This window comes from Leptonychotes weddellii, chromosome 10 (assembly GCF_054177405.1).
Source record: "Leptonychotes weddellii isolate Sample4059 chromosome 10, ASM5417740v2, whole genome shotgun sequence".
NCBI classification, from domain to species: domain Eukaryota; kingdom Metazoa; phylum Chordata; class Mammalia; order Carnivora; family Phocidae; genus Leptonychotes; species Leptonychotes weddellii.
The window spans coordinates 72,795,346-72,818,914 of NC_138378.1; the positions used below are offsets into that span (position 1 = coordinate 72,795,346).

At 39.5% G+C, this 23,569-nt stretch overlaps 1 long non-coding RNA gene across 1 annotated transcript in view; it reads right to left on the reverse strand.

The window, feature by feature from the left end:
- Nucleotides 1–23,569, reverse strand: part of LOC145723709 (uncharacterized) — a 196,895-nt gene that overhangs the window by 153,193 nt on the left and 20,133 nt on the right. The window contains exons 2-3 of the long non-coding RNA XR_014148966.1: nucleotides 10,755–10,823; nucleotides 7,879–8,009 (exon numbers count right to left, since the gene is read on the reverse strand). This is a non-coding gene — a long non-coding RNA (uncharacterized LOC145723709). The remainder of the gene's footprint in view (nucleotides 1–7,878; nucleotides 8,010–10,754; nucleotides 10,824–23,569) is intronic.

Sequence of the window (23,569 nt, forward strand, 5' to 3'; positions counted from 1 at the left end):
CTGCTTGTGTGCACTCTCTCACTCAAATCTTTTTTTAAAAAGTTCAAAACATTTTATAAATTATTTGTGAGCTGTAGTTTCTAGTCTTCTTCATTGACTGTTGTAGTGACCATACTGCATCAATTTTTTTTAATGTTTTGGTAATGCATCCTGATTCCCTTTGGGGCAATTGCCTTTTGCCTATTTGTGTGAAGATGCTCTGTCCTTATCCCTCCCTAGTTCCCAGCAACAAAATTTAAACAGACTTCAGTGACAGGAGGGGAAGTGGCTGTGGCTGATTCCTTCCCGGTGGTTGTGTGCTACCAAGAAAGTGACTGGTTTATGCTACTCCCCTGGTGTCAGTTCTTCTCAGAGTCTGGTTTTCCCACCTTCCCATCAGTTCCTTGAGCCATACAAAATTTTCCGGTAAATTTCTTTTCTGCTTAAATGAGGGTCCGTTGCCTGCAACTGCAGAACCCTAAATGAAATAGAGGCAATTCATATGCAGATGGGTTAAATAATGTGGCTAGGCCCCGTGGGTAATTTTAGGCAAAGTTATGTGTGGAATCCTGAGAATCTAATGCCCAGTTTAAAGCCATTGTGATCCTAGTCAGTGCAACCAGGATCCAAAGTAGAAATAGTCATTGATGAAGAGCATTTCTGTCAATAGCAATAATCTCTGCCAAAGAATATTTTTTCTTCTTTCTTCATCAAAATTCTTAGAATCTTCTCTTTCTTGTGTAGGCTAACATGGATGTATTTAGGAAAAGGTTTTGGAGCACTCTACTACCATATACCCACTTTCAGGTTAGATGTAAACATTATTAATATTGCAACACCTTCTGTTTGCCCCAGTAAATAATGCCTAATTTCAGCATTGCTAAAACCCAACACATGAATAATGCTTTATATGCTATAAAGAGTTTTGTGCTGATGAGAATTATTTCTCTTTTAGACCTGTGGACTAAAACTCTGAGAAACAAACTGAGGGTTTTAGAGGGGAGAGGGGTGGGGGATGGGTTAGCCCGGTGATGGGTATTAAGGAGGCCATGTATTGAATGGAGCACTGGGTGTTATATGCAAACAATGAATCATGGAACACTACATCAAAAACTAATGATGTAACATATGGTGACTAACATAACATAATAAAATAAAATTTAAAAATAAATAAATAAATAGCACAGAGGAAAAAAAAAAAAGAGTTGTGGACTGAAGAGCTAGTGGAACAAGAACAACCAAGTATCCAGAAAAGTCATAAAGGCCCATGAGGACATGGAGCATATACCTGGTGCTGTCCTGGTAAATGTTTCACAACTGACTCTCTAAAAGAGAGAGAGAAGCCCTGGTTTGTAGTGCTTACAAATTTCTGTGGTGTAAAAACTCCCACCTTGACCAATTTCAGGCTACCAATATAATGTCACTGCATACAGAATTGGGAAGATGGATGCACGAAGTGCTCTTGAAGCTGGTGCAAACAGGCTCCAGTGCACTCTTGGAAGAAGGGTCCCTCCTAGATCCTTCTCACTGAGCCCAAGGAAGGGCCTTGACAGACCAAGAATCCATTACTCTTGTGACTTATGTTCTTATAGAAGGAGCACTGGAAATCTCCAAAGCGAGGTTGATCTCTGTAAATCAGTCAACTAACTAGTGGGTAACAGGAGTCTCTTTGCTCTTATCTTAGAATCTTCCTTTGGAACATCAGAGGGAGCAGAAATAGTTCGTCACAAATAGATTTCCTACATGAAGAACATCTCAAATTTCCTTTCAAGAGAAAGTTTCCGTTTAAAGGCAGAGTGATCTGCTTTGCCTGTAAAATTTTTTTAAAAAGTGAGTTGAAGAAAACCTATGCTGTCTTGCAGGGAAAAAAATTACAGCCCAAAGGCCAAGTGTACTGAAGTGCAGAATAAGGCAGAGTAATATGATGGTGTAGAACATGGCTCCTACATCCAGCTGTCTGGATTTGAACACTGGCTCTGCTTTTTTACCAGTCGCATTAGCCCTTGGACAAGTAACTTGAATTTCAAAACCTCAGTTTGGTCCTCTGCAAAATGAAGATGATGATAGGTTTTACATGAGAATTTAGATACATCATGCACGTAAAGGACTTAGCATGGGGGTGACATATGGTAAGTGGTTCCTATTACTACTTTTTGATTGTCCAGTTTGCCCTCGTCACATGCCTCAGTGTGTTTGGGTTTCCTTTTTTAAGATGCAGCAGCAGCTACTCTATAGTCCATTTACCCCAGAAGAGGGTATGGCAAATGGACTAGTAGGAGAAAACCAGTCCTAGCAGGGTGCTTTCGATGGGCAAAAGGACACGACAACAGTCATCGACGCGGCATTCCTCCACACCTTGTGGGAACGAGCGCAAGCCCAAAACAGGTGCATTCACAGGGCCCTAGGAGGGGATGGCCAAAAGGATGAAACTTCCATTATCAGGGTTTGGCTGAAAACAATTGGAGCCACATTTCCAGTGGAACTTGTAACTGCTTACTCATCTCAAATAACTTAAAGCATGTCATCACCATTCCTGGCCACAGGAATGAATCCTGCCACAGAGTGGAGATCTGTTTTCTTCCTTTAAAGCCCTCAGAGTATTCTGCTTCAATTCCCTGTATGGGATGTAGATATATTAAATACAAAAAAATGACCATAAATTGAACATTAAGGTTGAGAAATGAGGTCCAAGGTTGCCAAGAAATTCAAAAGTAAGTGTTCCCCCAGCAGCTCTAATTCAGCCATCTTTGCAGTAATGCATCCTTTCCGATCTCTGAATCCTCAGTGGAACGCCCATTTCATATGGACTCTGGATTCTTCAACTAAACCAGGGGAGGGTTGTTTGGGGTCCCTTCTGCTCCTTCTCACTTCCCCAGGTCGTGGGAAAATCCTGTCCAGCACCCTTCCACCAAGCCCTTGAATGAGGCCAGGTATGGCAAAGCAAGCTCAAGAGCCCGGGGGGCCGGGGGGAAGGCAGCTCAGCCCCAGGAAGCTGGACCAGTTCCCTTCCTTGGCCCCTCCCTGAGAGCCAGGAGGCTACTCCTGGCTCCACACAGCAAATGTATCCATGCACATATCCAGGATGCATTAGTGGTTCGACACAAGTGATGTGCTCAGGCACCTCTGGGGTACATTAGTTGAAGTGGCTACAGCAGCTGGTGGCTCCTCTTCAGGCATAATTTATCTATTGCACTTTACTTAATGTGCAAAATTAAATTTATGCTGAATCCGTGTGTATTACCTACTGTGCATGAGCAGCATGAAATATACCATAAAGCAAATCAGCACAGAGCCATGCTCTTAATTGCTAATGGCTTTCAACACACTTCATTGTGGCCTAACCAAACTTGGGAGTCCATTCTACACTGAGAATCCTGTTCAAATCTATGTTGAAAGTGCTTCTCCCCAGGACCTTCTGGAGAACCAAAGGATAAAAATGAGAAATGCTTTTAAGTCAATCTTTTTAGAACCTATGTTCTTTAGATCACAGATTCTATACTTTTCATGAATATTGTGATTGATACAGTCTCTATGAAGGGCATGATTTTGCTGAAAAATAAGCAAACCAATGGAAATTTTTTTTAAAGTGGAATATATAAAATAACCCCAAAATGCAGTCAAACCAAGTTCTGTCACTGCCAGGCTGTGGGACCCACTCTGTGTTTCTGGTTCTGTATATTAAAACAAAAGAATTGGGATGTTGACTTCTGCCCCTAACAAGAAAAAAAAATCTATGTGATCAAGCATAGTGAACTTCACAAAAACAAATCTCCCAAGAGAAGCTTTAAAAATGTAGTGTAAAATACACTTGCACCCACTCTCACACATCTAAATTCACACAAAACAGAAACTAATTCAAGTTTGAAACCTGATCTGAAAAAGAAATTTGGAGGAATCAGAAAGGGAGAGAATAAATACTCAGGTCCTGCAGAAACTTAAAGGCAATTATATCTCTTCCAACAATAATTATTCAAACTGTTTTTCATTTTAAGGTATGCTTTGTAACAACTACAGAGACCATTTCCCAGGGGGGAAAAAAAAAAGTTATTCTGCAATTTACATTTGTCCTAGAAAGTACCCATCTGTGGAAATGTCATATTGCTCCCTTGAAAATAATTTGTAATTTTCCCCACGCAGAGGACAGAGAAAAAATAAAACCAGTAACTATGTTACTTTTTAGATGTCATCTTTACATATTTTTTCAGCAGGTGACTATTAGTATAAAAATTTAGAAAATTTATCAGTCTTTCAAAGCACAGTATTTTTATAAAACTAAGAAAATTCTGTTAAGAAGATACAAAGTAATAAAGTTACTTATTCTACTCTTCCTCATTTTGTTTTTCATATAAAAATCAGGATATCAGGGGCGCCTGGGTGGCTCAGTCGTTAAGCATCTGCCTTCGGCTCAGGTCATGATCCCAGGGTCCTGGGATCAAGCCCCACATCGGGCTCCCTGCTCGGTGGGAAGCCTGCTTCTCCTTCTCCCTCTCCCCCAGCTTGTGTTCCCTCTCTCGCTGTGTCTCTCTCTGTCAAATAAATAAATAAAATATTAAAAAAAAAATCAGGCTATCATTCACCAAGGATTTTAATATGATGCTTTAAATGTTTTGTTCATTTCTAGTGCTTCTTGATTTTGTTTGGTTTCTGGCGGAAAAACTAAAATGGAATGAATTGTCTACATTCATACATAAACATATATACATACATGTGCATTCACATACATGCATTCTTTCAGTCACTATCCTGTTGAATCATAATGAATTGAATAAATATGCATATAGAAATGAGTTTTCACATTACTTCTATTTTTGAATGTATAAGTTATGTTGTTTTACTGAATGGTTTGATAAATATATATCCAGAAGTGAAATCCAGTAGTTAGCATCTGGATCTTATTCCTTTTCTGGAAAAGATGTGTAAGGTCAAGGTCGACTCAGTATTAAACATTAATTGAGCAACTACCAGGTGTAAGATAGATCTGATAGAAATTACTGGGCTTCTGCCCTGTGGGAGCACACAATTAAGCAACAGACATGGACATATACACAACTAACTCTAATGCAAAGCAAATAATGGTAAGTCTTAGGATAGGTTTATGCAGCAGGTGGGTGGTGCTCCGAGCCTCTGGGAGGTATGAAGGCCACAGTAGAATGAGAGCTGTGTGTTGGAAAATGAGCAAAATTTTGGTTGGAAGACAATTGGGGGAAAGCACAATGAAGAACACAGTAAGCAGAAGTAAGGACTTGAAGAACAACTTGGATAAATGAAGGGAAGGAAGGTCAAAGCTTCAAACTGTGAAGTTCCTTAATGCACACACATAGCCTCTAGATGGGGTTGCCGTTGGTTTTAGAATGGACTTAAAAAAATAAAAAAATAAAAAAAGCAAGCAGAGCAGTGATGTTTCCCTTTTCTAGCCATAAAGTCTTACTCAGATCTACATGGTCACAAGTTTGCTGGGCCCAAAAAGAAAAATATTTCCTTCTTAAGCCACAAAGAAGATAAGCTTTTACCAGCAGCCTATCCTTACCTTTGCTATTTTAGCTAGCTTAGCTGCAAGAGTGGTTATAAGAAACAAGAAACAAACATTATCAAACTCATTTTAAAATTCCATCTGTGATATTTTACTAGATACCTTTTGGAATAATACTTTTCCTAGATTAATTCCATCCTTTCTAAAAACAGGAATTCCTTTCCTTGCCCTCTTTCTTTCAACATCAAGGGGCATAATTAAGTATTTGCATGATATGAGTCTTAATAATTCAAGAGGTTTATTGTCTTACAGCTTCTATGAAATTATCCCACTTTTCTTCTCTGGGACAGAAAGCGTATTTACCATGTTGCCCCAGGCCTGGTCTTCCCATCTCATTCAACACCAAGGCTTTGTCAAAAGAGAGGTCAGTAGCCTCTTAGAATCTTTTGGAGATAGGTAGAGCCTGGTAATCGTTTCCCACAATGGGGTTATCTGCTATCTGCCAGGGTTGTTTTCCTGAATGGTATCTGATCAAACTACACTGCAAAAACTACCCAAGGGGGTCTTCCCAGCTCTGTCTTCTTTCTCTGTTTTCTATCAATCAACCCAAGACAGGCTAATGCATGATCCAAATATTTTTTAAGTGTCAACACAGACCATGGTGATTGGGTCTACATTTAGATAAAATCTCATTTATATTCTCTAATCCAGCTCATTATCCCAGATGGTTTTACTGATTTCTACTGTGTTGTCCCTACTGTCAGGATCCAACTTAAGTAAGCCCAGCAAATTTGCATTCCTTCCTTCCTCTTTTTTTGGCCCAAGCACATTGTTCACAGAAATTCAAGTGATAAGCAAAAGAAACAAACTACCTTGGAATTTGGTTGATGCTCTGGATCTCTGACCCAGCACAGGGAAACGTTAAACTCTGATTTCCAAAATGCAAAATCTTTGGAAACAATGAAATTCTCCTATTTTCCTGTAAGGAAAAATAAAGCACCACCACACAGGAAAATTGAAAGGCTACATCCATGAAGAGCATTATTCTCATACTTTCCATTTGGACTTTCTGATACTGTCCTTCTATAAAATTAAAAACTGCATTTTTTTTTTCTTTTAGAATCCTGAGCATTTCATGCCCCAAAGCCTACATTTACATCTATTATTTGAAAATTTCCAGGTCCCACCTGAGCTAACTAAAATCAACCTATCAAATTAATTTTCTCACTGATCTTAGATAATGAGAAAGGTTAGGCAGGGAGCTAGGGCCCATTCCTTCTCAGTCTGACCTGAAATGGGTGTCTCCAGGCATCAATCATGTTACTGGATGATACGGATCGCCACCAGCCATGAAGCTAACCTCTGGCTTTCCCACACAAGACCTATCCCAAGATCAGCAAGCACATTCCTGTCTAAACCCTGCACTGCAAATCACCACAGCTCCTTTCATCAAGTTAATTACAGAATCAAGGGGCTGGAAGAGGAGCCCAAGACTTCATCTGTTCCATCCCCTTGGCTTTCTGGCACGGCTGGAGTTAAATCATACCAGACAGATGGAAATCTAGCTGGTTTTTAAAGACCTCCAGAGGAGGAGATTCCACAAGCCTGTCATTCACCCACTCTGCTGTTTAACAGCCCCTGTCAGAGAATCCTTCTTTATCTCTAGCTTGAATCTCACACACTGCACGTCAGCCAACTTCTCCTTGTTCTGTACATCAACCCTTCACATATCTGATGATCATTATTAAGGCATCTCTCCAGCTTCTCTTCTCCAGGTTCTTCAATCCCCAATGCCTTCACCTCTTCTTATAAATCTGATTTTCTAACTTTTAATTATTTCTCTGATTTTCCACTGAATCTTGGTATACTCAAGGATTAACTGAAGATCTAGATAGTCTTTTTTGTCTTTAAGACAGTGCTTCTCAAACTTTTTACTCCCAGAACCCTTTTTATACTCTTAAAAATTGAGAACCCCAAAGAGCTTTTATTTATATGGGTTATATCTAGAGGTATTTTCTATATTAGAAATTAAGGGGCGCCTGGGTGGCTCAGTTGGTTAAGCGTCTGCTTTCAGCTCAGGTCATGATCCCAGGGCCCTGGCATTGAGCCCCTCCCTACAGTGGGCTCTCTGCTCAGCAGGGAGACTGCTTCTCCCCCTCCCCGCCCTGCTTGTGCTCTTTCTTGCTATCTCTCTCTCAAATAAGTAAAATCTTTAAAAACAACAACAACAACAACAACAAAAGAAATTAAGACTGAGAAATCTTTAAGACCCCAGAATACACAAGACACAGTCCATTATTCATCAAAGCAAAGGTGTCATCGCGTCATGTGGCCTCTGGAAAACTCCATTGTATGTTCATAAGAGGATGAGAGTGAGAAGGCAAATAACGTATCAGTATCATTATAAAAATAGCATAGACTCTGCATACCTCCTAGGAGTCTTGGGGCTCCCCATGGTCCCTGGACCACACTCCAAGATCCTCCTCTTTATATGGAAAGCATGGTCCCATTCTCAGAGTAGACCAGTTATACAGGCAGTTGGCAAGGAGTCTAGTCGAGTCTAAAAACAGACAACTCAAATGGGTGCCTGGGTGGCTCAGTTGGTTAAGCAACTGCCTTCGGCTCAGGTCATGATCCTGGAGTCCCAGGATCGAGTCCCGCATCGGGCTCCCTGCTCAGCGGGGAGTCTGCTTCTCCCTCTGACCCTACCCCCTCTCATGCTCTCTCTATCTCATTCTCTCTCTCAAATAAATAAATAAAATCTTTAAAAAAAAAAGAAAAAAAAAGAAAAACAGACAACTCAAATCATGCTATGTTATAAGGCAAATTAGAGCCTTTAACTGTCAAAGAATCCATGCTATCAACCTTAGAAAAATAACAGAAATTTATTTTGAGAAGAATAAACTGACTTTTGTTGATATTTTAATGGGAAAACTTGGTAGTGTCAGAGCAGAAAAGCAGAGGAGGTTTCTGTTGATTGTGCCGTAATAGCAAAAGCAGATTCTCTAACATGTAATCCTCTTAATCACACTCAAAACCATTCTGTTTATTTACTTTTGATCTGGGCACAAATAAGTTGTTTGCTGTGAAACAACAGAGCTCTTCAAATCCCTTGCTTACCACTGTTTTTACAACTGAAATTGGCCCTGTCTCCTAGATCCTACCTAGGTCTGCCTATTAATCTTAAAGACTCTGAGGTGATGGTGGGACACAGGGAAGGGGAAGGGGTCTGTGCAAGCTAAACCAGATGCTCAAATGATTTCCTTTGACTTCACTCTCCCTTCCCCAATTTTTCCTTTTGCACCTGAGAAACTGCTTCTTTTTCTCAACAAACTCAGGTTTTAAAACTGTGAGCCTAAGTCTTGTTTAACATATTTATAAGGCATTACAGGTTTATCATTCAAGCAGCAGATATTTATTACCTACTCTGTATTCAAAATTCTGCTAGATATCGTAGGTACATACCACTGAAGCATAAGTCTTATTTTCTATCTCTAGGGACTTACAGTCTAGTTGGAGACAAAATAAAACTCAAATAAAACAACAGTTCATTGTATGTGACAGAATAGAATTAAGTTCTAAACTGCACAGTACAGACTAAGTATTATAGGAGTTGTCAGAAAGAGTGTCTCCGTTAGGAGATGAAACACACCACACGAATTAAAAGTGGAAATATTCCAGTTGTGGCATTGGTGAATTTTGAGGTGGAGCTTGAAATGTATTTCTTCTGAAAACTCACAGGCCATTCTTACAACCAAGTGCTGTTTGTGGGGCCTAGAGCTAGAGTACAAATGCTCCCCACCTCCTACCGCCTACCCTAGCCGAAGGCCGGCCGCATCCTGGACAGGGAAGGCCTCACACGCATGAATGGGAAACCCCAGCATGTAGTGCCCACTCACGGTCCACAACCATATCGCACAAACGCCATTCCTAGCACCCTTGGGGCCTCCCAGGGAACACCCCAGAAGTCTGGTTAGCCCTGGAGAAGAAGATGAAAGAGGTGTTAAGGAAGAGGCATGTGTTGGCCCTGGAAATAGGTTCAATCCCTCTGGGAAGGGAATTCCAGGTCCCTGGGCTCTGAGATGTTCCTGAAGGGGGATGTTGTACTGCACACTCCAAGTGAGCATTCCCCTGACGGCTTAGAATCTTCTCCTTGAAGGGAGGGAAGCACCAATACTGGGCCAAAGCAGGGTCTCTAACAGGTAGGACACAAGGCAGAGACTCTGGATGCCCAGGTGTAAGGAGGTAGCTTTAAAATAAAGGAATTCCAATGTAAAAGATGTTCAAAATAAATATGCTTCATATTAAGGGTCTTTCATTATTTCTTCAACTTCTTAAGTCACACCTTTTCTTCTCTATTAAAGGAAACGTGTGCTTTGATTAGATTTTCAAAGTAAGACTGTCATAAATTTTATTTTACTTAGATTAATATGTTTTTAAATATTTACACATGAAAATTTTTAAAATGTACTTTCCTAGGAATTTTTAATGTATCTTAATTTAAGAAAAAGATTCAGACCTGGAAAAGTGAAGTTTTCAAGTCAACTAATATATTTTTTTAAATTTTATTATGTTATGTTAATCACCATACATTACATCATTAGTTTTTCATGTAGTGTTCCATGATTCATTGTTTGCGTATAACACCCAGTGCTCCTTTCAATACATGCCCTCCTTAATACCCATCACCAGGCTAACCCATCCCCCCACCCCCCTCCCCTCTAGAACCCTCAGTTTGTTTCTCAGAGTCTATAATCTCTCATGGTTCGTCTCCCCCTCCAATTTCCCTCCCTTCATTTTTCCCTTCCTACGATCTTTTTTTTTTTAACATACAATGTATTAATTTGTTTCAGAGGCACAGGTCTGTGATTCAACAGTCTTACACAATTCACAGCGCTCACCATAGCACATACCCTCCCCAATGTCTATCACTCAGCCACCCCATCCCTCCTACCCCCCACCACTCCAGCAACCCTCAGTTTGTTTCCTGAGATTAAGAATTCCTCATATCAGTGAGATCATATGATACATGTCTTTCTCTTTTTGACTTATTTCGCTCAGCATAATACCCTCCAGTTCCATCCACGTCGCAAGTCAACTAATATTTTGAATACTCTCTAAAGCTGGATGAAAGATTCCATTTGTAAAGTCAATTCTGAATTCTCATTCTGTTTTTTACTGGAGTTAGCCACCCACTAAAGCAACTATTGTGGTACATCTAATATTTACACATAACTTATGATTTCTTGATAGGAATCAGACTTCTAATCTACCTACATTTCTGTAAAAATATATTTTCACCTACAATTTTGCTTGTGGCATCCTGGCTCCACTCTCCCTCTTCCTTTTGTCATCTGAATTTAGTGAGATTTTTCTGTTCCTGTTGAGAAACCAAAAAGAAATATTCCTAGCATACAGACATGGAATATGGAACCAGGAAAAGATATATTAGAAGAAATTGACAAGTTTTTTTTGTTGTTGTTGGTGGTGGTTTTTTTTTTTTTTTTTTTGAATGCTGCCTTGTGTCCCATTACAGCATGGCTGGCATTCACAATAGTTGGAAAGAAATTTAATTTATTACCTCAGCCTTTTGTGAAGATACACTGGGGAGAATGCAGTCATAACACAGAACAAAACTTCTTCAAAGCTTGACTTGAACTTGATACTTCAGATAACCTGAACAGACACTTCATCAAAGAGGATATATGGATAGTAAATAATACCTGAGAAATTGTTCAGTGTCATTAGCCAATAGAGAAATGTGGATTAAAGCTACAAGGACATACACCACTACACACCTATTAAAATGGCTAAAGTATAGGGCGCCTGGGTGGCTCAGTTGGTTAAGCGACTGCCTTCAGCTCAGGTCATGATCCTGGAGTGCCGGGATCGAGTCCCGCATCGGGCTCCCTGCTCGGCAGGGAGTCTGCTTCTCCCTCTGACCCTCCTCCCTCTCATGCTCTCTGTCTCTCATTCTCTCTGTCTCAAATAAATAAATAAAATCTTTAAAAAAAAAAGGCTAAAGTATAAATACTGATAATACCAAATACTGGTGTGAATGCAGAACAACTGCATCTTTTATACTTTGCTGGTAGGAATGTAAAGTGGCAAAGTTATATTGGAAAACAGTTATATAAGCAGCTTCTTATACAGTTAAACACATATTTACCATATGACCCAGCAATCATATTTCTGTGTATTTCTCCTAAGGAAATGAAAACTTGTGTCTAGACAAAAACCTGTACATGAATGGTTATAGCAATTTTATTTATAATAACCTCAAACCAGAAACAACCCAACGGTCTTTCCATGAGTGAATGGATAAGCAAACAGCACTACATCCATATAATGGAAAGTTACTCAGCAATATAAAGGAATAAACTATTGATACATGAACAATTTAGATGGATCTCAAGGGCATTATGCTGAGTGGAAAACCAGCCTCAAAGGGCTACACACTGTATGATTCCATTTCTATAACATTCTCAAAATGATAATCATAACGATGGAGAATACATCAGGTTGGGGTTGTATGGAGGGTATGGTTACTAAGAAGCAACTTGAGGGAGTCTGTGGTGCTAGAACAGTTCTATATCCCTCTGTGGTGGCTGATAAGGTGGTAAAATCTCTTGGCAAAAGGAATACATCCAACATTGACCTGTGCAGAGTGTTTCCCAAAGGGAAGTCATTACTTGATTATTTGCATTCTTATCATGCATCTGCTTTTCATGGTGTATTCATTGCACTCTGATGCTTAGTACAGTTCCAGTACTCCCCATTTACTCAGATAGGTAACCACCAATCTAGGTGGTTATTGTAGTAGGCAGATGGAGAATTCCCAGGCTCCTAGATTTTTTTTTTTTTTTGTCTGTTGCTTTTCTCACCACATTACCTCTCAGTAAGACCCCAAGCATTGGAGTTGGGGAAATAAATGACCCTGCTCAGAAGAATCATCTTTTGGTAGTAAAGATAATGATCCTGAGACCACTAGAATTGGCTCTTCCAACTGGACCCTCATATTGTGACCAGAGGTTATCAAACTCTTAGAGGGAATTCATGGGTTGGACTTTTCATCTTTTCAACATTAAATGTATTCTAATTGCATTGGCATTTACAAAACTGACTCCTTCCTCAAGGGTAAGGACATAAACTCTTGCCAGACTGTAAGTCACATTTATATTTTATCTTGATAGCTTCAGTTCATGTGGTATTTTCCTCCATTCCTGCCTCATCTACCTGAAAGTGCAAACGAAAAGCTATCAACAGATCTGGGTGGCCTCCAATAAAGGGTTCTTTCTCTCTGTCTATTTAAAGTGCCCTTGTTATCTAAAAAAAATTACATTCTATTAATAACAGATGCCTGGTATCTTACTGCTGTAATATACTGTAATTGACAATGCAAATGTGAAATAAAAATCTCATTATTTATCAGATAGACATGAGCAGGTGATTATGTACTTAGAGGTATAAAATACATAATGAAAATGCAAAGTGATAATTGTTCCAAAAGGGCTTCTACTTGTGGGCCACAGATAGAGTTTTTAAAGTTAAATAGAAAGACTGTCTGCTCCTTTCCTTTTCTCTAGTCCAGTCCTGTGCACAATATCATTTCTTCTCAATACATCCAAGATCAGTTTGAGTAATTTAAATTTTATAGCACCTTGTTTAAACTGAAGACCAACTGAGAAAAAATGTAGAGAGCCTATACAAATGATACACTTCTGTTTTTCCAAAATACTCATATAACTCAGGAAAATTAGACAGACCAATTTTATTAACCATTTTTTAAAATTCTATTTGAAAGGAAAGCACTCCTGGATGGAGAGCTTGTATATCAGATTTCAGACCTAAGTAAACTTTTATGGTTGAGCTGTAAAAATAGTCGTTTATAATGCAAACACTGCCAAATTTTTAACTATAATCCTGCCAGTGGGCGACTAGAATCATCCAACAATAATCATCATCATTATAACAAATCACTTGAAAGAGAGGCTGCTGCCATCTGCAAATAGGAGAATATCCCCTCCAACAGGGTATGTGCCAGCAGAAAACCTGACAGCCAGCCAGGTGCCCTTCCTTTCCAACACTGCAGACTTTGGGAATGAATTAGTCAGGGAGACCACCCTGCCCCCATCCAGTGCCCTTTTCGCATCCAAGATGACCTAAAAGTGTAGTTTATCAAAGGTGATTGTGTTACTCCCTAAGTGAATTACCTTCCTCTTTGTCCCATAACACCATAAAGCTTTCACGCTGAAATAAGAAGCCCAGTCCACTTTTTAATGTTTGCAAACATTCTGTGTAAAGGAAGGGAATCTCTCAGACCCAGCTTAACTCAAACCAGAACTGAATCTACTCCTGGCACTGCTGGATTTCAGGTTAGCATCAGTGGGCCCCTATGCAAGCCAGTCTTAAAGGGCCAGCACCTCAGACTGACCCAGAGGAGGCCCTCCTGCCTCCTGGAGTCTCTTAGAGTCTCAGCCAAATGAATAGTTTCATTAAGGAAGGGCTGAAGCCGAAGCCGACATCTCTAGGGGACAGGCAGCCCAGTGACAAAGACCATAAAAGGTCTTTGGGTGGCCACATTTCTCCCTGTGTCACCAGCCTGGATTTGCTGATACAGTAAAGCATCCCTCATTCAGACAGATGGGGCATCCTTGTTGAGTCCATTGCTGCCATTATCATGAGTTAGAGACTTTCTTAAAGAAATGCCTGCCTTTATTTCCCAGAGTGTGTAGAACCTTGAACAGGTCTATTATAGTATAGCCATGTAGACATTCTAATGGAAATTTTCATGAATAAGAAATAATAATGTTATTAACGTGGCCATTGTTTTGGATGTTATTAAAGCAAGTTTAAAAGTCCTTGAAAGTAAGCTTGTTCCTTCCTTAAACGACAGAAGATTTTTTGGGCTAGTCAGTGTTCTTTACAGGATTTAAGGATTTGTTTTTAACATTAAAAAAAAATTCTCAACTATTGGCGTGTGAATTCATGACGTTTTACTTTTTGATATCATATGTTCAACTCAATAGGAATAGCTGTTTTTGTTGTCGGGAGACCGTCTTAATCCTCATGTTTTCATATGAAATAATTTGCACAGAGTTGCTTTCCCATTGCCTCTCTATTGCTTTGTCAGATGGGCGAGCTGGAGAGAAGGAACTAAGGAATGGTTGGCACTTGCTGTTTCTGTCTTACGGAGTTCTCTACTGGCCCAGTGTACCCGCTCTGGACTTCTCATGCCTACGCTCCCCTTGCTGTAACCCAGTGAGTATGACTCTAACACAGAGCTACGGTGTTTGCAAATTCAGTTGCCCAAGGATCTGAGCATGATTCTCAAAGTTGATACTTTCATTTCCATCTGTCTGACTTCCACGTCTCTCTTCCAATTGGTGCTAAGCTGGAGTGGGAACAAAAAGGGAGAATCTTTTTTTTAGCTCTTCCAACTGTAACATCTATCCAGTCTATGCAAGTTATGGATTGGGGGCAACCCCACTCTATGTCTGTTTTCACGGTAGGAAAGAGGTTTTACAGTACTTGAGGTGTTGCTTCCTACACAAGAAATAAATAAAAACCCTCTAGGAGTTTATAAAGCCAGTCATTTTGTACCCTGGGGAAATATAGCAGAGCACGAGCACTGTGCTAACTAGATGCAATCGCATCCTTGCAGACTTCATAAAAACGCAGATTCCGTAGAAGACCTGGGTTCTGGTCGGGCCCCACTCACACCTCCCATTGCCCACCATGTGGGTTCTTACCCCATCTTGCTAACCCAGGCCCCAGGCTATTCAGTAGCTACTTTCCTGAGGGAATACTCTCTTTTCCTCAGAATATTATGTAAAGTTTTTTGTTAAAAAATTTCTTAAAGATAGGTTGTATTCCTTCCTTAGCTATCTTCAGAAGTAGCTAAAAACACAGGTGTTCTTGAACTTCCGTGTAACCTAAAATGTTTCATTATCACCCCTGGTCCTACAAGCTCTTAGCAGGTAAATAGGAACACAGACAAACAATGGTGTTCTTTTGAAAATCGAGTGAAAATCCCAGTTTTAGAAGAAATCACAAAAAAAAAGTTTGCTTTCATTGAAAGCAAGATGTGTTCAAATTTTAACCAACAAAATATAACCAATGTTAAAAAATGGAGTGTTTCAAAGACTCTACAAAACTGTTGAACTTTCTGAATAATGCTTGACATAGAGAAATGATACAGCAGAAAGAAAAAAGTGAGTCCTGGAAATGTCAACACGGCACCTAGAAATGACGATCTATAGGAGATCTGCTTTAATTTTCCCAGGGTAGATAGTCCTTAACAAGCTTCTCTGAGGTCTACTTGACCTCAGGTTTTCCTCTCAGATATTTTAGAATCTTAGCTTTCCTGAGATCAGCCTCTGGACAGGACTGACTACAGGATTGTGGGGCCCAGTGCAAAATGAATATGGGGTGCCCTTTCTTCAACATTAAGAATTTCAAGATGGTGACATCACATTGAACAAGTGTGGGGCCCTTGTGCCTGCATATGTTGCACAGCCATTGAAGCCAGCCCAGAATCTGGAGCCTTCAGTGGGATTGGTCACCATATGGACTGGGGAGAGTATGTGTTTTTTTTTAAGGATGCCATAGTGTTTTATGTTCACAACTACCCATCACCCTTTCAACATTCTTGGCACCTATCCCTCTAGAAGGCAGGCATTGTCTTTAGGCTCTCACAGGTGGGTAAGCTGAAACACACAGAGATTAAGTAACTTCTCCAGTATTAGATCCTTCAGCTACAGGTGGTAAAGCCCTAAATGGGTATCACAATTCCCAGTTGCCACCAAAGCTGTCCGCAACCCTGTCCGTCTATTTAGTAAACCGTGGCATGCACTAACAGCACGTAAATAAACACTCTTAGTGCCAAGTCAGTTCTGCTTCATCTTTGGCATAGTTTTTCACTAGAAACCATTTCATCATATGATGATAATATCAAAGGAAAACCTGGATACAGAGCTGTATACTTCCCTTTACACAATGGGATACATCAATGGCCCTGTTAAATACCCTCTGTTGTGCCCTGTACTTGACATTATCACTGACAGTAAGAAAAGCCTCCCTTCCAGAAGCCAGGTGTGCTCTGTAAAAGCATAGTCTAGGGATTAGCACAGCTACAATTTCACTTTTCTTGAGGTATTTCTATTTCTCCATCTTGGTTTTTCTTCCCATTTCTTTTTTTTTTCTTCCCATTTCTATACACACACACACCACACACACACTGGCTTCTCTCAAAGCAAGCAACTAAGAAGGAAACATGTTTCAGTGTACAGCCAGTGGTTTTCCGCTCCTTGCCCCTGCTTGTTAATAAACATTAAGTTACCTCCAAGGCTGAAATTAAGAATGAGGAAAGCATCCACTTAGGAGTAAGTCACTCTAACCTTACTCACTTTGACTCCCCCTCTCTGTGGCAATGATACGGTCTTCCTGGTTCAAAAGCAATTATGAAGCCTTCTGTGGATGCAGGGGTATGAGGTTTAGTTCCATGTATGCACAGGTGGAAACAGACTGTGGTGGAGCAAGACACCCACCTCCATCTTCCTGCAGCCATTTCCACAGATGTGTATTTTAAAGGGCATCACCAATCATCACTCAAGATTAGTGATGGGTAAGTGGGGGTTCCTTATAGTCTATCTTTGTGTACGTTTGAAATTTTTCATAGTAAAAATTAAATTTAAAAAAAAAAAAGAATAAAGCTGACTCAAGTGTATCAAAGCTGCTTTAGGTTCCCAGATAGAAATATCTCATCAGGACAACAGGAGAAAGCAGGATGGTGGAATAAAGCTTGTAGTTCCCCACGTATGTCAACACTACTGCATCCTTTTCTCTTTCCTTGGCAGCAAGCAGCATGAACGCCTTTGTGGATGCAAATGATCCACATTTCCCCACCCCACCACAGCTTCCCTTCACATTGACCAGCACTTGCAAGGCAAGAAGAATTTCACTTGAGCTTATTCATCATTGACAAACACCACCCCAAGTTCATCTTCAAGTGTAGGTCTAAATAAAATGAAAAAAATGGCAGAAGGAAGGAAAAGGAAACTAATCTATCTTTGAGCTCCGCCGCTGGCCAGGCCCTTGGTGAGGTACCTGGCCCACAATATGTAGGTAACGTAGTCAGGGGCAGGCCTATGTCCTGCTTAGAGCTGGGCAGTGAGAAGCAGGCTGGGAATGTGTCCCACGATTCACATTCATGAGAGCTTCAAATTTTGACTTTTGATCTTCAAATTAACTTCAATATGTGGTCATTGTATTTCGGTTTCACAACTACTGATGGTTAAATGTAAATATTTGAAGTATGCTACAGTTTTTCATCCATGTTTTGACCATGCTTGCTTTTTAATATACTAAGAGTTTCCAAAGAAAAACAAAGAAACAAACAAAAAACAACAAAAAGGGAAGCGGCCTGGGCCCCACTCAACCCCTGTGACTCTGCTCAGAGAAAACAGAGATGATTGTCTCAGTAAATAGAGGTCACTGACATTTTCTTCTTTTTATATCTACCACCTCCACCACCTGCTTGTCATTTTTGTTTGTTTGTTTTCCTAGGGCTGCAGGACTTCCAAAATAAGTAACAGGAAAAATATATGAAGTGACCAGTGAGGACCATGTTATAGTAAAAAAAAAAAAAAAGGAAAAGAAATAAATAAAACCTACTTGGGGAAAACTGAGTAATGCCAGGAAAATAATTTTCAAAATTCCAGAGAAGAGCAAATGAGTCTTAATCACTCTAATATTTCCCAAATATGACCAAAAAATAGAGCTTAGGGAAGATGAAGCCGAGGCCTCCGTAACTGCTTTGCATGTGTTCCATGACAGGCTTGTTTGCAGCTGCCCTACAGCCCTGCCCTTCAGGCAGCTCTCCTGTAGCCATATCCTGGATTACAGACCTGCCTCCACTCCCTTCCTCTTCCCCTAGACTGTCTCCTGTACTTCCCAAGGCTCTTGTAGTCTTCCTGGTAAAATTAATCATTAAAAAATATCTAATTTCCAATGACCACAGGTTAGTAGAGAAGGGATTGAGAAAGAATAAAAAGCTCCACATATTATCAAATAAGTGACGTCATTTCATTTTTGGTTTTGTTTCATTGCTTAATTTTTCCTTCCATTTCAAGACCTGTTTGATCAATAGTCGGTCTTGCTAGGAGGAATGGTGAGGAATTCAGGGTAGGCCCATTCATCCCCAAATTCTAATCGCACAGCTTTGCAAATCCTTGAAAAGGTTATAAATAATTTAGTATCACCCCAGGGGTCCCATTCCTGGGACTGCATCCTGGAATGTTCTGTTCATCCTCTGATAGAGGAGTCAGCTGGAAAGTGGCTAAGAATGAGAAAGCAGCAAGAAAAGCCTATGAATATGGTGCACCTTCTTCATGCAGAGGTATGAGCTGTGAAGCCAATGGTCCCCACTAGAGACACGCCTAGGCCAAGCCTCCAACTTCTGGAGTGTGATACTCTACTCCCAGCATAGACTGTGAGAATCAGACCCAAACTTTAAATTCCAAAGGGACTCCAAGCATCAGATTTGGGCTTCTTGGGTCTTACATATAATAATAAAATGTTAACAAATTTTTGTTAAGATAACTTCAAAGGCCTGTAACATGTTCCTATATTATTTTTAATGATTAAAAAAAAGGATGACTGAAATTCAACTTTCAATTTCTTTGGAATAAAGCAAAAAAGACATACGCCATATATCATATATCAAGATATACTATATATATATATATACATATATATATATATCAGCCTAAAACCCCCTGAAATTTTGACCAGAAGTGAAATCAAAGAAAAATTTGAATAATTGACACTAAGTTAAAAAATAATAGTAATGAAAATCACCCTCCTCTGCTGCTGAGTTTTGGTCTTCATTATAGATTAGTAGTTTAGTGAATTGATGTGGAAATGTTCTTTATTATCATACTTTTATTACTTACCTCAGTACATCTGTTGTAAAATTCATATAGAAATAGCCAGACATTTCAATAAACCAGTATGTCTTGGAATTTTCATATAGTTCCCAATGCACTAAAATCTGGATGGAAAGCTGGTACTTTGAAATTTACAATCGCACAGAATGAGCAACATCTGGATAGCTTTTCTCTATTGCTTTCTCTGTTCCTTTAGATTTGACTCAAGTTATGATTTCCATGAAAGGCCAAAAAACCTTGTGTGTGGCAGGTGTGAGTTTAAACTGACAAAAACTTAATACCGTGTTCAATTCACTTTGATACAGCTTTTTACAAAACACATGGAACACTGCTTCCACTTACCTAAAAACTTAACCAATGGGGAAGACGACAGAGCAAGGGAAGGAATTTTCTTTTTGCAATGGAGAGAAACACTGTGAAAAATACGTATTTGTTATCTCAACTCAGGGCCTTGAATTAATTATCTCTTATCAAATCCCTATAGTCTATGTAAGTAAGACTCTGTGTGTGTGTGTGTGTGTGTGTGTGTGTGTGTGTGTGTGTGTGTTCGCAGTAGACTCCATTTCTAACCCAAGGGAAGAAGCGACATCTACAATTCCCAACTAAAGGACCCCTCAACAATTTAATAAGCCTCCACACTGAATCTTCAGAATTTCTGTCTTAGCTGTCCATATCAATGAGAGACAAAGGGAGAAGGGAAGAGAGAAAAGACAAACAGAGAAGAGGGAAAGTGTACTTGAACTGATGTGTATGGGCAAATGTAATTGTAACTAAATACTTACCTATGACAACTTGGCTGTTCCTATGACTCTTTGTAACACTCTCGGTAAAAGCTGCAGAAGCCTCTTCCCTCATGAAGCATGACTAAAAGTCATATCGGAATAGCCTTTCATTGGCGATTTGCTTTAGGTTTGGGGTAGGTAAAGTGCTATTTTGCGAGAACAGGTTAGATCAATCTGAATTTTCAACCTGACCTTCCCCTCACCCCTAATAACTTCCTGGTTCCTTGGTCACAGAGTGATTTATGAGCAAGAACAAAGAATGATGTGTCTATCCCAGCAGCAAGGGAAACTAGAAAACTTATTAAGGAAAAAAAAAAAAAAGTAGAAGGAAGGAAAATAGAAGGAGCCAAAGAGAAAAACTAGTTTCAGAATGAAGTACCTCAGTTTCTAGGCTACTATAATTACTTAGGCACTGAAGAAATAAAACGTGGAAATCCATTTTATAAAAAATCAATGTTTTAAACAATGTGAAGAGCTCTCATAATTTTAAATCTCGCTACAGTGTCTGTGTGCAGAACCCTGATCACCTTTAAAGAGGAGGGCTCCAATAATTTTAAATTGTTTTTTACTGAGAAGGGCTCCAAACCTCCATCCTCTTCCAAATGGAAGCAATCTTGAAACTCTGAAGCACACCAATAATTTTAAATAGCTCTCTCCTCCCACCCCTTGTCATTTTATGCCCCTTCTTTGTCTTTTCTCAACTTTTTAGATAATGATGTTCCCAGCTTTATATTTAAAAAGTTTTTAAATTTACAATTGTGAATTTGCCCACATAACAAGTGATTCTTTTTTGCCTTTTTTTCAAATAACTAAACCTAACTTTTTCTGAGATTAACAGTGACAAAGGTATAGGGCTTTATTTAGGAAACCCTCCTAAGAATGGTTTTATTTAGCACTTGCAAAAAATAAGGTAAAATTAATAAATATGGATTTTATTATTTCTAACCCACAATTCTGTAAAGAATACAATTTTATATTGAATTCCAGTCTCATTTATAAAGATCTTCTATAATTAAAATGCTTCAATCTTCTTCAAATTAGAAAAGCAAATTGTTACATATCCTAAGTAGGTGCTTTTCTGTTTAATGACAGTCACTCAGATGATTTATGACACACATTATTTTATATCAAAGTACAGTGAAATAGGCATTACCAAAGGTAATCTCTGTAATGTCTGGAAAGGGATCAGAAACCTCAGTGCAACAATGAACGCAGTATTTAAAATGCAAAACCCAAAGACATTATTATGGTTTTGATTTCTTATGGCACAGCTTCGCCTGATCAGTTATATTACCAGCACAGCACAAAGGGTGTTTGCGTATGAATGCCGCTAAGATAACAGACGGGAAAAATGAAATATAAAGTCAATTTTCATGCAGAAATTGTTATCAAAGGGATGATAAAGTAAAACCGTATAATCACAAGAAAAAACAATTGATGAAGAACAATCTAAAATAGAGTGAGCTGGCTATGTCTGATTCTGGCTTTTAAACTCTTATCCTATTAAAATATGTAATAAAGTGTTAAGATAATGTATAAACAAATGCAAGTAGAGCACTATGTTGATTATTATTTAGACACTGCCTTCCAAGATCTCTCTTTGCAAATGAAATCAAGCAGCTGCTTAAGTGTGCACATCATGAATTGGGATGAGTTTTCATCAAGCTCAGACCTCTAACTTAAATGAAAAAGAAATGTGAGTTTTAAAACTCACAGTTTCTTCAGTGTAAAATGGAACCAGTAGGCACCAAGGGAAGAGGAAACACACACACACACACACACACACACATACACATACCCCAAAATTCTTTAACACACACAAGTGAAGTCATAATGTTGGAGAGAATGTGACCCCCCCCAAAACAAAAACTTTATCTTTCTGGAATAAGATGTAAATAATGCCCAAGCATACCTTGCATTGAATAAAGGCCTCTCCCCATTAGAACAAAGGCATCTGCCCCCTCCAGAGTGCTGTTCATCATGCAGTTTGCAAGCAGAAAGGTGGCTCTTTCTAATTCTTTTTAAGACATTTTGCTTGGGGCCTCAGAAATTAAGCAGAGAACAGCAGGGAAGGGGTTTACTATTTAATACTCTTGGTTGTAATTTTTTAATTAGCCATTAGAAAAATGAAGGCAGGTTCAGACAGGGATGAAAAGAAAGACTTGGAAGAAATATAGCTTTCTGCAAAGAGCCCGTGGAGACTACAGGAAAGACCTGGGTCTCTAGAGAGTTTCTCAACACAGAGGGAATGCACAGGCCACTTCTTTATGTCCCTTGGGCAAATCTAAACCTAGTTGTTGGAAAGCTTGGGCTTCAGCTGGATTTCCCAAAAGATGTCATGTCTCAGGCTCAGGTTCTCATAACTCAAAAAAGGAAATGACTGTAAAACAAAACAAACCAAAATGCTGAGAGCACACATGCAGCTGATCTTAGGGTCTCAGAGCATCTGGGTGTGTTTGCATACACCTCCACACTTTCAGGAGGATTAAAGACAAGCAAGGACACTGTACTTTGTGTACTGAAAAGCCTTGGCCTGTTGCTTATTTTCTAATGGCAAGAGTGGTATGTTAGTGGGGAAAGGCAGAGACGGAAAGCACAAAAAATCAGGGATGTTATGAGGTTGAGGATATGTGCCTTTGTAAATAGTGAATCAGGTCAAATTAATTCATAGGCAGATGTGCTAGAACCTCAGAATATAGATATGTTCCTGGAAGATGGAACCGAGATTTGCATTATATCATTTGCATAGTGTTCAAGTCTTATAGTGATTTTAAGTAAAAAGAAATGTGGCAAGGGCGCCTGGGTGGCTCAGTCATTAAGCGTCTGCCTTGCGCTCAGGTCATGATCCCAGGGTCCTGGGATCGAGCCCCACATCGGGCTCCCTACTCGGCGGGAAGCCTGCTTCTCCCTCTCCCACTCCCCCTGCTTGTATTCCCTCTCTCGCTGTGTCTCTCTCTGTCAAATAAATAAATAAAATTTAAAAAAAAGAAGAAATGTGGCAAAAATATTGAAATAATATTAACAGAGGAGACTCAAATACTTTTACTACTTAGAATAGCTGAAACTGCAAATTCTCTGGTTCTCATTGTTCATGTGTGCTCCTTCTGTGTTTCCCATCTTAGTAATGGCACCATTCATTCACTCATTTAGTCTCTTAAGAGTCACCTTCAACTTCACCTTCATCATCTAATCAGACATAGGCCTGTCTAATAATCTACAATTACATGCATCTCATGCCTACCTCCTCTGGCCACCTCTACTGCTGAGAGTCAACCCTTCATTGTCTCTCTCTTGGACAATTGCTTTGACTTTCTAGATGGTTCCCCTGCCTCTTGCCCATCTTCTACCACCCCACAAATCAGTTTCTACATCTGATCTTTTTTTTTTTT